The 15681-nt window shown below is 39.1% G+C and overlaps 1 protein-coding gene and 1 long non-coding RNA gene across 3 annotated transcripts in view; one reads left to right on the top strand and one right to left on the bottom strand.

Annotated features, from left to right (window-relative positions):
- The window catches only part of LOC138911374 (uncharacterized), a 37527-nt gene extending 36748 nt beyond the window's left edge, over nucleotides 1–779 (bottom strand). Inside the window, exon 1 of the long non-coding RNA XR_011416922.1 lies at nucleotides 454–779. This is a non-coding gene — a long non-coding RNA (uncharacterized lncRNA). The remainder of the gene's footprint in view (nucleotides 1–453) is intronic.
- The window catches only part of dpr1 (defective proboscis extension response 1), a 72732-nt gene that overhangs the window by 5044 nt on the left and 52007 nt on the right, over nucleotides 1–15681 (top strand). The window lies entirely within an intron of this gene.

The following is a 15681-nucleotide window of genomic DNA, read 5'->3' as shown; positions in this document are numbered from 1 at the left end:
TTATGTGTTTATTTAGTGCGCAAAATATGCGACGGATGCGGTAAATGTAAATTGCAGTTATTTGCGCAGCTGTTCGCCATTTAACGCAAACAAATTGTTTACTCTCACATAATTGTTGTTGTTGTAGTCACTATTGTTATACCCTGTAACTATTGCAGAGGGGTGGAAAGTGTACAAGCAAGCAACTTCCAAGCATATATATATTATGGATCAGATCAAAGAGCTGAGTCTATTTGGACATATTCATCTTTCTGTCCAAGAGTCTGTTTGTCTGCATTGAGAAGTTTTTCTCGGAAAATAAGGCAAACCCAGAGCCATATAATCTTGTATATGAAATTTCTCACATCCTTATCCTTACTTTCCCTACCTCCCATACAGACATATTTCCTATAGCTTTAATCTTACTAAACGTTGTCTTGTATAATAATAAAAATTATATATAATTAAACTTACGTGATGCTGGGCGCAGGGTATCTCTCGGTCGTGCACTCCCGCGCAAAACACTCCTACTCCTCGTTTTTGTTGTTGTTGCAGTCACTATTGTTGCTGTTCTTGTTGTCATTGCATATTTATGGGCGAGCTCAACGTGTGCGCGTTTAAATATTTTTTGCAAATATTTTTGCCACCAAAAAAAAAAAAAAAAAAACAATTTGTGTCCACTTGTCGTGATTTACAGTCAAAGTCCATTTAATGCACACGAAATTCACTTTTGATTTCTGAATTAATAAAAATATCAAAATACAGCCGCAGTCGAAAGAAAAAAAAGAAGCGCAGCATGTTAATCTGTAATTAATAATTATTGATATTATTTTTTTAAAAAATATGATAATATTATATTAATTCAAAAGGAGCCTCGCATTCAATGCATAATTTAATTGCATTTAAATTTTTAATTTTTGAATATTATTTTATTAATATATCAAGGAATTAAAAAATTCTTAATTATAAAAAAAGATGATATATATACTTTTTTACGGTTTTGATTTCATGGCAAAAACGGCAAGAAAAAATTTGTTAAGAGCATTATGGAAAAGCGTCAAAGAATTACGTATTATTGGCCAAAAAACTAAAAATTGGTAGCCGTTTTTTCCTTTGGCCTGCATATTCAAAGCTCAGGCATGCTTTTATACCAATTTATCCGAAAATGCGTCATGAAATTGAACAGCAATAAAACAAATAAATAATTATTTTTATAATTTGCGAAAGAACTTAAAAAACAGCTTTTGCTGTGTAGAATTTTTTCTCAAAACCAATTTTGACTGATTACCAATATGAAAATATAATAAAATTTATAATAAACTAGCCTGAGGTTTCAACGAGCGTTCTTCCTGCTCACTTGTCTGCCAAGGAATGTTCACAAGTACCAACAAAATTCAAAGTATATAATATATATATATATATATATTAGACATTTCCATTCAGATCAAGTCATGTGCTGCAGCTGCCTGGCTGCATGACAGTGCACAAAATGCGGGTACCCTGTGTGGAATGAGGCAGAAAAACTGGCAGCAGAAGAATAAAGCACTAGTCGAAGCAGATGTCTGACAAGTCGCTGGCGGCCTTTGGGTGTCGGGGTGCAGGCGCGGATTTGATGAAACGGCAAAGCAAACTTATGGCCCAAGGCATTGGCAATCAATTGGAAGAGAGAGAGAGAGAGGAGCGGGTGAGGTAGACGGGCGGGGCGGGGAAGATGCCGGCTGGGTGTCAGACTGATGAATGGAGCGCGACGGCCGCTTAGACATGGACATGGACATGGACATGGACACGCATGCCGAGGCACGCACAAAAATATCAGCGCTCAAATCGATGAGCTTCCTTTCGGGGCAGGCGGCCGCAAAGTATGCAAAGCGCAAAGAAAACAACAGCGCTGGGCGGAGGGGAAAGGGGAAGGGTGGCGGGCAGGATGAGTGCCATGTAAAATTATTGCCGACAGTCGAAGGTTATTCACATCGACTGCCGGCTGCGCCGGCTCCAGGTCTGATTTGGGTTTGGGTGCGGTTTCGTTTTGAAGATGCGGCGTGTGCCTTCCCACTTGGCTAGACTCGAGACCTAGCCCGGGGCGTGCGGCATCTTTGTAAAAAAAGAAACGTCTTGTTGATTTAAACGCCAGATGCTGAAAAATGTGTGCGACGTGCTCATTCAAATAAAAATAACTTGCCACTTGATGTACAATATAACATTTGAGTAGACATCATGATGTATGCAAAACATATTTATGGACTACTTTGGCATGCGTTGACAACTGTGTTAACTGGCCAATTTATGGCCCATCAAGAGTGTATTATTATTTAAGCAGAGAATGTCTTAAGTGACGACCCTGTTGTCATATATATATATATATATAGTTGTTGATCAGATTGATTGGCTGATTGATTGATTCTATAAATATAACTGCTTTTTCTGAAAAGCTGACCGATTGACTGACTGACTGATTGACTTACGGACTACGGACTAAGTTACTCTCTGATTGATTGACTAACTGATTGATATTATAAATAATAGCTTACGTGGATAATTGACTGATTGACTGATCAACTGGCTGACTAATTGATAGCCTGACTGACTGATTGATTGATGCTATAACAACAAAAGTGTTCATCGAGAAGAACTGATTGCCTGATTGGCCGACTGACGGGGAGACTGATTGACGGAGAGACTGATTGATTGATTTTATAAATGCAAAGTGTTCGTTCTGAATAACTGATTGATTGACTGACTGCTTGCATGACTGATCGATTGATCAAAGTTTTTCAGGGTTCGCCCATTAAACTTATTTACAGGTTTAAAGATAACTTAATTAAACTTTTTAAAGATATGCTGTTTTTTTTACAGCATTCATTTCATAAGACACAATCAAAAGGTTTAAGATAAATATGTCTTCGGAGAAATATTTATATAAATAACTTTTTTGGTTTCCCAGATATCTTGACCAAACTTAACGTTAACAGCCGTAAAAACGCTACTTTCTACTTCAGAAAGAAACAGACAAATCGAGATACTGTGTATATAGTAACCATCTGCAGCATGACATTTTTTTTTCAGTCTCTTTTGTTAAGCTTGAACCATTTCCCGCTGCTTAATGACTCAAGTTGAGTTCGCATATAAATTTTCTTTTTATAATACAAATACTTTTATATTGAGCTGTCGTTCATTGTTTGGTTGAGAAAAACAGCCGCAAGTGTTTAAAGTTTTTTTTTTTTTTTTGGGCCTCTTTTTTTGTATTGCAACATTTTGTGTGCTTTTGCGTAACACTTATGGATTTGACATTTATATGACAGTCGGATTTTTGTACAAGACGCAATATGCTATGAGATACACACACACACACACACATACACACATATACGCTCACGCATCTGGGACTGGTGTGTGGGTGTGCCATTTCTTTTCTATTTCTACTGGGAAAACGTGCGGCTTTACAAGGACTGAAGAAACTGAAATTGTTTTTTTTTCTTTTTTTTTTCTGCTCCTTTATTTATTTGTGCACACAAAGAGCACATATAGAGCGAGTTATGAGTGTGTGTGCGAGCTGGTTTTTCAGGCATTTGGCACACAATTTTTTGTTGTGCTCATCGCAGTTCGGTCACGTAAAAGGCGCTCGCTGCTTTTAGTATTTGTTGCTGTTGCTGTTGTTTTTGTGGCGCGACAAGAGAATTTATGCATTTGATTTCAACTAATTTTCAACGGCATAAATATAATTAAATTCACGCACGTCGCACCAAATTAGATGCCATCATAAATTGGGCTCATTGCGGCGCCCAGAGAAATCAGAAAGAGAGATGCCTCCTCCAGCCCCTAAACCAAACAGTGTCGCCCGCAGGCGACCTTGAGAAACGTAGCGACAAAAAAGAAATATAAGAGGCAGCTGCCGCTGCTCTCAGCGCTTCATGTTCAAGCCTTTGCCTCAAGTATCTAACACACACACAGACACACACGCACAACTCGTAAAAAGCTGTTTGATGCCATTTGGCGCCTTCGGGTGGCTCTTTAAGTAGTTTTGAATTGATGTGGGGGCAGCAGGGATGACGTAGGGGGGGTAGGGTCACAGTCGATAAACCAGTTGCGCGACTTCAAATCGCGTAGGCCTCAATGATTTTGTCGCGATACATGCTCATTTTGGTTTTATTAACACACGCACACACACTCGCAGGCGCGCAACAACAACAATAACAAAACGTGTCAACAGCTTCCGTTGCATACCTTGGGGCGTGCCAGTAACCTACTTAAACACACAGGCACACACGCTCACACGCACACCCGCATACACACACACACGCTAGCACTTAGATGAGACGCTTTTGAGCCATTTGCTTGTCTTTTGCCTGAGCCGTTTTATTAAAAATTCCACACACATACACACAAAACAGAGCGGAGCCGTTGCTTAAACGTGTTTTAAGGCAACAAACTACCAGACAACAACAACAACTGGCAACTGGCAATTGTTGCTGCTGTTGTAGCCGCTTTATTGCTCTGTCATTCCAACATATTTCACAGCTGCACACATACACAGACTCCTCACCAGCAGCAGCAGCAAAGGATTTGGCTAAGGGCTTCGTTTTTGAGCCCCATCTACAAAAGTAAAGCAAGTACAGCTACATTGTTGTTTATATCCTGTAATCAGTTGTGTAACAGGGTATGTCGCCGTCCATATGAGATTATATTTCAAAATAACTCAAATCAAAACAATATAAATCAAATATGTACCTTCTGCCTGATTCCATCTGACCCCAAAACTCGAAGTTCCATCACCTCATACAAACAAATAAAAACCTAGTGAAAATTTCGCAGCATTTTCAGAACAGTTATAATAAATTCCTGCTTAAATTTCATATATTAAATTAATTCATGTAAATCTTAAATAGTTATAAGCCAGGCATAAGCTCGTAAATCCCAAAGCTGACTTTCTGATCTATGTATGTATTTGTCTGTATGTCTCAGCCTTACTTCATCCCTACCTATTCACATCTGTACTATCTTACTTTAAATAGTATCTAAATCGAAAACTTGCTCTACCCTTTTCTTTTTATATCTTATATCTTATTATTTTATTTCCGTATACAATATTCAGCGACTTAAAGTATAATTGTTTATTATGAGTTGTGTAATTGAGACCTCAGAATTGCATGCATATATAATATTTATTTATATTTCTCATTAATTGCTTTCACACATTCTCCAGACTTAAGTTTTATTTTAAAAACTTTCGCGTACATTTCCTGCCTTAATTAATACATATTGCAGCTGGCGCTGTTGTCTGCTCGCCCAGCCTTTAGGCCACAATGTCCTACAGGGTATCGTTTTTGCTGTTGTTTTTATTGCTTGCTGTTGGCGGCATTGTCAACACGTTGGTGGCGCCCAAAGGGCTGCGCTCGCGCGTGTCACATACTTATTTATTTCGACTTGGGATGTTTGCGCCCCATCCACACGCACATACACTGTGGCTGTTTGAGCTTTGATATGCAAAAATCTGGCGCTGCTTGTTTAAGCGATGCGCTTTGATCTCAGCCAGCGTTTATTTTGCGTTTAAGTCTTTCGATTCGGCTTATTTGTTAGCCAACTGTTGACAGCAAACACTTTGCTTAGACTCATTTATCAGCAGCGAAACGCTAACAATTAACATTTACGGTTGCGCCGTGACACTTTTATGGTCACGTTTAACAATTATGGGCATTTGTTGCCGCCAAACAGCAAGTCGAAAGGGGGAAAAAAAAACTGCAAAAAAAGGTGAGCTGCCACAGTGGTCTATATTTGGTTCAATGAACTCACATTGCCTTAATTTGGTGTGCTGTGTTCTGCCGTGTTAAAAAAGGGAGAAGCGATAAAAAAAAAAAACGCGCGGCGCCTGTGAAAATGCAACAGCAGCAGCAGCGTCGGCATTGTCAGCCGGCCGCTGTGCCTGGCATGTGGCCAACAACAGCAACAACAACAACAAAAACAGGAAAAACAACTGCATCTGCATTTGGTTGTTAAACAAAAACAGCAGAAAGCAATTAAACTTTGGCATTTTGTTTGCACAGAAGCGATTAAAGTTGTTGCAGCAGACAAAGATGCTGCGTGTTTTCGCGCTCAAATTCATATTCAGACAGCAATTTGCATGCTCCTTTCAGCCTAAAACACAGCCTTCAAAAATAGTTATGAATTTTAAAATTTTGTAAATGCATGCCCTTTCAGCCTAAATTATTGTCTTTTCGTTTGGTATACATAATTGACTGAATGCATACGTTCTGCACCAGGGCTGGCAACAATTTCTGCAAGTCCTATTTGGCCACACAAATTATAAAATATAGCACATATTTGAATGCGCATAATATTATTAATAGGCCAAACTTTAAGAGTTTTCAGGTCAACATTAAAAAACAAACAACATTTTCAAGTTATAAGCATCGGCATGCCCTTACAGCCGCACGACCTTGTCATTTGAGCTGTGGCTTATATTAGTTTAACCGGGCAAACATTTCATTTGTGTACAGGCGGCGTATACTTAATGCGTTGCCACGGCACACAAGGTTGCGCTCAAAAGTAGGCAACAAACCCCGTTCTTTTTGGTAATTTCTACGGCGCTCAAAAGTAGGCAACACTTTTGTATACAAAGTGCTGGCAACTCAATACAGGCGCAAACATTTGATATCTCTGCTATGTTGTATGCTGTGTCTTGATGTGTGTGTGTGTGTGTGTGTGGTATGCGCTCCAATTGGAATGCCCGTTCGTGGCCCAGGTCATCGTCAGCGCCCATTGACATTCATATTCATGGCTAACGCCGCTGGCAGCGACGTTTATTGAACTTTTTATGCGCTCACAAATTTACTTTTATGTTTTGTCGTTGGTTCCTGCTGCTGTTGTTGTTGTTGTTATTGTTGTATTTTGTTGTAGCCTGTGGTTGGTTTTTTTTTTTTTTTTGCTATATCCTTGCCTCGTCGTAGTAATTAAGCCGCCTCAATGGCTGATCAAAATGGCAACGCGCTCAGACATTTTGCACAGGCCTCTCTGACAGTGTGTCTGTGTGTGCGTGTGTTTGTGTGTGCTAAATGTTTGTTTTGGACACAAACTTGTCGAGTTTTTGCCATGAATATTAAGCGGGTATATGCTCTGTTATTTCTTCTGCCCAGTTTTTTCTTTTTTTTTTTGGAGGGCGGCTTTTTTGTTATCTGGTTTTGACAGCGTTTTGAATTATCAAAAACCCAGTTGCGAGCCGTTGGGAGTGGCAACTGCTGCTGCTGCTGCTTAATTAAGCCAAAATGTTTGTATTTTATTACTGTATATTGCGCGTAATTAAAATCAACGCGTTCACCAGCAGCCAGCTGGCCACAGTGTGGGCGGGGCACACGGCGAGTAGCTGCAGCCGCAGCACAGACACAAATATCGGTCAACTTATTGAAAGTGTCTGCGGCTTTGCCTTTGGCTTTACTTTTGCCTGGCTGCCCGGCCAGTTTTCAGTTACCGTTTGCTTTTTATGGACCACGCAGCAGCTGTGGGTGATTGAGCATATATATAAATATATATATATATATGTTTATATTTAACGGCTGGTCGCAGCTGCTGGCTATACATTTGGAGGCTTGAGCAGATTTCGGCATTTGATGTTAATTGCTTGAGCGATCTTAAAGACCAGAACTTGCCAGCGGCTTTTCAATTTGATAGGCCCACAAATTGTTTTATTTTTGTGTTTAGCTTCAAACAGCAGGCAACAGGCGCCAGTGGCAGTTCCCAGACTCGGAGTCGATCATTTATATTGGGTATGAGTTAAGGCAGAGTATGTTCAATTTAGCAAGAGCATATTGAAGAAGTTTAAGTTCTATAATAGAACATTATGTTTGAGAATTTATCAAAGTTTATCAGCGAATAAAATACTTAGCTGCCTTTTTTCTTTAATATATTTTTAACAAATTTAATTTAAAATTCTAGTCTAAAATGTTATCAGAAGAACTACTAATTTTTCTTACAATTTAAATGCATCAGCAACATAATATAGATTCTGATTTAAAGTTAGGAATATCTATTGATATTTAAACATATAAAGCTAATTTTCAGACTCCTGATTGACAGGTTCGTTAATTGACTATTTAGAGTTCCCATTTTATTTATTCTTATAAATTGCAGTTTGCAAATCTATTAAAGATTTGCCATTGCAGAGTATTTGACAGTCATTGGCAGCACATCTAAGGGCGTCCGTTTTTTTTTCTTTCCCTTTTCCCTGGCTGGCAACAGAGAATTCAATTTAAATTGTAGACGATTCAGCGTCAAATAGAATTACGCGTGGGCCTTGGCCGGCAATGTCTTGGGTCCAAATAAATTACAGCATTAAATAAAGTTTGTCATTTAAATTGAAAAATAGTAGCGAACCGTATATGACCCTCTGCCACTAGGCTAGTTATCCCTTCGAGTCCAGGGCAATGCCTGGGGGGCGTGTCGCGTGTTGAAAAATTACGCAATTTTCAAATACAACACACACTTACAAATTGTGCACATATGTTAAATTTCACAGCCAGCCGAAGAATTGTGTGCTGTGTCTTGTTTTCGTTTATTCTATTTCTTTTTATTTTTTTTTTGTCATGTTGAGGGGCGTTATCTGGGCCTACGTGTGGACATTAGTCGGCCCACTGGACGAATGGTCATCAAGCCCCAGTGGGGCCTCAGCGCAATAAGCAGAGCTTAGACAAAGCCGACTGAATAGGCAGACGAGGCCTCTGCACGCCTCTAGGCAACAACTTTGAGCGACAATCTAAAATAATTTGAGCAATGTCCTGTGACGTGTTTGTCTCTGTGTGTGTGTGTTTGTGTGTATGTGTGTGTGCGTGTCTTACATATGGCTTACACGTAATACTTCTGCATTTGGGGCCAGAGTTCACTGACTGTTGTACCACAACAAAAAGAAAAAAAAAAGGAAAGGCAGGAAAGCCAGCACGTGTCTTTGGCTCAAGTCCCTGGCCAACTGCCTGACCAAAACGTACGTCCCTTTGGGTAACGCATAAGTTTTATTATTAATTTATGTGAATTGCCACACGTAATTAAAAATTCCTCTTGTCACTTCGATAGCTGTCGCTGCCGCTGCTGCTGGTGCTGTTGTCCTAAATGCACCGTAAGCCAAAAAATCGCTGTACAAAATTCATAAGCTTTATTGCCCAATTTATACAAAGAGTTCAGAGCGTGCATTGAATCTCAGCTAAGCTGCAATTGTTTGACAATTTGCTGTGTAGTTTCAACCAGTTAAAGGGATAAAGCTGTGAAATTAACAAGAAAATTACAACTTTTACGCTGCACGTAAAGTTAAATTTTGTAACTGTTAAATCTTTTCAGCGCTGTTAAAACAGTTTGCCACAGCATTTTGACCAGTTGCTGTGTTGCTTAAACATTTCGCTGTTGAATAGAGTATATTGCGGCAAAGCGCGGGTCTCATGCAAGCAGACAGTATTAAGTATAAAAAAAAAACTTAGCTTAAATTCAATAACAACTAACATAACAAATAAGCTGTTAAATTCAATAACAGCTTATATAACAGTTAGCTGTTAAGTACACTAACATTTATAAGATTCTAACATAACACAAAACTGTTAGGTTAGACACTATCTAACAGCTCTAAACCGTTTAAGTCAATAACATTTACCATAACTTACCTTTTAATTTAATTAACACTTAACATAATACTAAACTGTTAGTTTCAGTCACCTCTTAATAGTGTAACACTAAACTGTTAAGGCCAGCAGAAGCTTTACAACAATAAACTGTTAAAGGTAATATTATGTTACGTAGCCCTAAAATGTTAAACTCAGTAACAATTCAACCTGTAAACATCTTAACCTCTTACACAATACTGAACAGATGATTTTAACACCATTTAACTTAGCGCTCAACTGAAAATCCTTACAACCTGTAGTATAACACCTAACTGTTAAAGTCAATAACATTTTACTGTAAGGTTTAATAACAACTTACATAAAACATAACTCATCAATTCAATACAACCTAACATAAAATTTTACTGTAAAATTCAGTTAAATCTAATACACAACTTTACTGTAAATTAAGTGTGGTAAACTAAAGAAACATATGCATTATGCTATGTCTCTACAAGGGTATTTAATCTTCGGCTAGACACAGGCAGCTTAAATTTCTTGGTTTTCTTTGTGCAACGTTTTGTCGCACTCTACGTATACGTAATATGTGTTGAGCTTCGACAAAACTTGGCTCTAAAATGCTACAATTGCTGTAATTACACGCTTGCCTGACTGCACTTTATACACATATGTGTGTGAGCGCGGGTGATTGTGTGCGTGCGTGTGTGTTGGTATTTTTGTGGGAGTTTAAAGTAGCTGCAATGTGTGAGTATTTGTTTACACACACACACACACACACACACACACACTAACACACACACACACAGAAGGGCGTGTAATGAGACGCAGTGCATGCATTTATTTTGGCAAAAGGCAGCCGGAGAGTTGTTGCAAAGGACCTGCTCGCCTTGGGTTGCCTTGCCTTGCTCAAGGATATGGCTGAGGCTGTAGTTTAACAGTTGGCAACCCCCAACATGAAACCGCCAACAGCCCCCACGCCTCCCTGGGTACTTCTTTATCTGGTTATTAATTTTATGTGAACCGACTCATGTCAGAGCTGTGGCAAAAATGCAGCTGCAAGTGTTGCAGTTGCAGTTGCCGCTGCAGTTGTTGCTGCAGCAAGTCCTTGTCGCACAGTGCGTCGTGTTGTGGTTGTAATTATTTTTAATTATTTCTGTTGGCAGCCGCAGGTTTGTTGCAGTTGCACTCGCCTGCTGTCTGCTGCTTGCTGCTTGTTGCAAAGCCAGTAAGCAGTTAATAAGCTGCCTCTTGGCTTTTGTGGCTGCTTTTTTCATGTTGCACGTTGCACACGTTGATGCAGCATCCTGCTAGCCATATGCCCTCTGCCTTTGCTGGCTTTAAACTCATGCGCTCGCTCAGCTCTTGGGGTAGCCCAAATTATGTCAATGCTGACAGCTTCATTTGTTTTACACTCGTGTGTGTGAAGTATTTAATAATTTAAGTGCAATTGTTGTTGCATACTAAAACAGTTGCCTTGATTGCCAGATCAGAACATTTCCACAAAACAAAAACGATTTTGGTACAAGTCTTTTGCTGCTTCTGCCTTCTTGTTGATTGTTCAAATTTTTAATGACTTTTGCGGTGGCACTTTAAAAGTTTTCGCTTTGAAGTGCAGAAAACGAAATATAGGTCAAAGACTTGAGTGTGAAATGATATTAAATATTTTTAACATAAAAGTTGATGTATTTTAAATGGCTTTTGAAAATATTGCATTCAATATTAATGGCTGCGTAATTAAATCTATGAATTATTTATTTTAATAGAAATGTTATTTAGAAAATATTAAAAAAAATTTGCGCGTCTAGGAATTTTTCAAATTTAAAATATATTCATGCTATACTATTGAAAGTTGTGGCTGTTTTTATAGTTTTGATCAATCAAAGAGTTAATTGAGGGTTAAGCTGCCTGCGCATTGCCGAATTTTAAATACACTCTCTTTCTGCTGCAGCTATAACAGATCTGACCATGGTATTACAATTGCCTTTCAAAAGAAACCAAAGTCTAATTTTTGATAGAGAGTCTTAGCTTAAGACGAAATATAAATAAAAAATAATTTGTTATCTATATGTTAAGATATATCCTTTTCCTTGATAATTGATATTTCGTTTTAATGTGCCTCATTTCTGACTATTTGATTTATATTCCTTCCCACATTCCGTTATATTAATAAAAAGCTGCCAAATCTCGAAAAGGAGCCCATATCCTATTGCCCAGCCACCGTTTGCTGTCGGTTTTGTCTATTAGGCTAAGCGCTCGCATAAACTTGATACAGCAGCTCTCTCGATTAAATAATTTATCATGTGCTGACATAATTTAATTTCAATTTCAGGCGAAAAGTTTAGCTTAGAAACAAGAAAAAAAGAACATAAAAATAAACGACCCAGAGAGAGGAAACCCAATATGAAAATGTTACCTAATCCCACGTTGGCTTTCAGCTGCCACAACTCGCTTAATACATTGCCGCTGCGTTGGGTCCTTGTTGTTGACAGGCGGCAGCCAAAAGAGCAGAAAGTGACAAACAAAAAAATCGCAAAAAATATGTTTGTGTGTGTGTGTGTGTGCGAAAAAAGTTTTGCATACTTTTTTGGTGTGCAGCGGCATTATATATTAATGATACATTTGCGAGTAGTCTGTCTGGAAGTGTACCCCCCTTTAGACTGCGCACTCTACAAATATTGCTGCCACATTTGGTGTCCATTTTGCTTTGCTTTTGGTTTTGCTGCTGCTGGGATTGCTGCTCCGTTCCGACTCCGACTGCTACTGCGGCTGCGACTGTTACTGCTGCAGTGGCACATTTTATAATCCACAGTGATTGATATACGCGCGCTGGCTACAAAGAACTCAACAACGGAGCTATATGGTAGACACTCTCTATCTCCCCTTTCTGTCTCTGTCTGTCGCATTATGTGCACTCAGTTGACGGGCAACAAAAGGCTGCGCCTAAAAGCATGCAATACGAAATATCGCCACAGTTAAAATGTCACAGTAAATTCATATTCATTCATTATGTTAAAATCCCCAGAGGCTTCGGCTTGGCAGCGCCCAAACAAAGCAGCAGAGGTGCCATAAAAAAGTGCACACACCAACACACACACACACACACACACACATGGCAGCCACATGTGCATAACGTTGATTGTCTGTGGCAGCGAGTCGAGTCGTGCTACGAGTGCCGCATTCATTTTCATTAACCCGTTTTTAGGCTCACTTGCCACTTGCCACAGGCACTCTGCTAACTGCCACACAGCTACCTGCCGCCCCCTGGCCCCTTTAAGCCTCAGCCTGAGCTGTGCCTGCTGCCCTGATGTATCACTTGCCCAAATCTCTGGCAGTATTTTGTTGCTTTTGTTAGCGGTTTGTTTTATTTGTACATATATTTAGGGTATATTTATATTACATATACATATATGTATATACATAGATATATTTGCAGAGCTCTATTGTTGTTGCTTAGGTTTTAAGGCAAGTGTGTCATGCGAAAATTAATTGTTTCGTGTTAAATTTTGCATGATGCGGGGCACATGCTTTGAGGCGCAAGTTGATGACTTTGTCCACTAATTAACAAAACCAAATATATATCGTTGATATAAATATATATACATATATGAACATATATATAAATACATGAAGCTTTGCGGCTTTAATTTTGTAAAGCCTGAGCCTCAGGCGTTTGCTATTTGCCTATTAAGCCAGGCTCTTAAATAATGCAAATGCAATGAAGCGTCAAGCAGATTATTTATGTGACAGCATGCACAGCTCAATCAACTTATCTAGACGTGTGCGTGTGTGTGTCTGAGTGTAATATAAACCCAAGCACACACACATACACACACACAGACACAGACACACGAAGTCAAGCCAAACAAATGGCAAAATCAAAGCCAATCAGGCGCAAATTTCTAAGCACATTTGTCGTGCATTTGAAAAATGTTATTAATTGAGTCAGCCAGACAGAGGCCCTCTCTTTCTTACCCTCTCATGCGCGCTCTCTCTCTCTCACTCCCTCTCTCTTTGAGCTAAACTCAAAATAAACTGACTTTAATTCAACAGAAATTGCATTCGTGAAAGTTGAACGCAGCTAATTAGCTTTTTGTCAATGTCAATTGTTTTTCTTTTTTATGCCAAGCTTTGCATTTGGCCAACTTGGCGTATACGTGTTGCGGCAAAAGCAGCATCAATTTTTATAATATGCTAATAAACATATGGCATTTCATTAAATACATTATCATAAAAAAACAAACACAGCAGCAAAAAGAACGCGGACTACACCCCACACTCACAGCTACATAATTTCATTAGGACTTTGGAGTTTTAAGAAAAAGTTGCCGAGTGAATTCTTTTTGAGTACGAAAGGGCGAAACGCGAAAAGCGACAGCAGAGGCGAGGCAATGTGCGGCAATTTTAATCTGGTTTAATGCTGTTAACAGAACGCAAACAACAGTCAAAATAAGTAGAAGAAGCAGCATAAGCAGCATAAGAAGCAGCAGCAGCAGTGCGGGCATTATGACAATAAGGTGAAGCTTGGAACTGTGCCTGCCAGCTGTAAGTCTTTCATGCCTTTTATAAACATATATCGCAGTTAGAGATGGGCGCGTGTTGGCTTTTAGCTAAGATACAAGCACGAGATTTTCAACAAAAATTTGCAACAATTTTCAAAATTTGTATATACTTTTTGCCAGATTTGAAAAGAAGTTTCTTGGCATTGCAAGCTTAAAAAGACTTAAAAAGGAAGTTTTTTGGTGTTACGATATTTAATATTTATTGCTTAAAATTTAAAATTTGCAATATTTATATTTTGGCTATATTGTTTATTTATTTACTGATTATGTGTTGATAAAACAAGGGTCAAGCTAGATATTTCACCCTTCGGTCGCACTCAGACCATGCAACATTAACATTACACAATTTAACATAAACATTAACATTAATATTAACATTAGCACGCTCTGTAATCTTATTGAGCCTGAGAGATATATTTAGAGAGCTGAAAGATGAAGATCAACGGAAGGGAGTTCAATTCTGTGTCTTAGCAAACAAATATTTCATTTTTCTACAAAAGCATTTTTCAACATGTCTATGCGACACGCTTGTCGTGCTCGTGTCACGCTAGAAAACACGACACGCGCTCAGGTCCCATCTGTATGCTATTCTCAACTATTTCCTTCAACTTAAACAAGTCTTTGTTTTGCATTTGCATTAAAAGTTGCATATGCTAACCTCATAAGTAATAAACTTTATTTTTTAAAGCTCTTACTACCCCAAACGAACCCGCTCCACCACACTTCCTGAACACCTATCACTACCTGTCTACAACTTATTTTCGCACAGTGTATAAACTATTTCTGGCTATTGAGCCTGAGCATGATTCCTCGTTTGCATTTCTAGCTGCCTGCGCCAGAGCATTATGCAAATAATAAGCTTCACACCAACATGAACCAAAGAACAACAACAATAACAACAACAGCAACAACAACAGCAACAACAACAACAACAATAATAATAATAATAGCGGGAAAAAGTAGCAGCTGAACAACCTTTATAACAAAAGGAAAAACCTCTCAGCGTCAGCTTTGGCAACAAACAAATAAAGGCGTGTTTGTGTGCGGGTTTGGGTTGCTTCTATATATTTCCACTCTCTGCCGCTCGAGGCAGTTGGGAAGCTGCCTTTGCAATTGTCACTGTCATTGCTGTGACACGACACACACACACACACACAGATACACACGCACACCCAGACAGACAGGTGCGTGCACCCAAAGAGAGAGAGAGATGGAGCAGAAGTAGAAGAAACGGATTTATTCGGCTGCTTAACTTGGCTTAGCTGACGGTTTTAAATGTAATTAGTATGCATGTTTGCATTTCGTTAGCGGGCTGTGAACTTTTCATTATAAATCACGCGCCCATGCCCGGGCCACGCCCACATGCAGCAGGCAACTGATTCCGCAGAAAAAATTCATTTAAATACATTTTTAATTAAACCTTGTTAAGAGAGCAGCGGCAACAACACGAGGCAGGCAGGCAGGCAGGCAGGCTGATAGCAAGAAAAAATGCTGCAACAAATTTTACGCAAGAGGCGCGGCAGTGGGCGTGACATGTGCGTCGCGGTTGC

Source organism: Drosophila virilis, chromosome 5 (genome assembly GCF_030788295.1).
Source record: "Drosophila virilis strain 15010-1051.87 chromosome 5, Dvir_AGI_RSII-ME, whole genome shotgun sequence".
Taxonomy (NCBI): domain Eukaryota; kingdom Metazoa; phylum Arthropoda; class Insecta; order Diptera; family Drosophilidae; genus Drosophila; species Drosophila virilis.
Note: the sequence above shows the minus strand (reverse complement) of the source record. Positions and strands in the feature narration are given on the sequence as shown.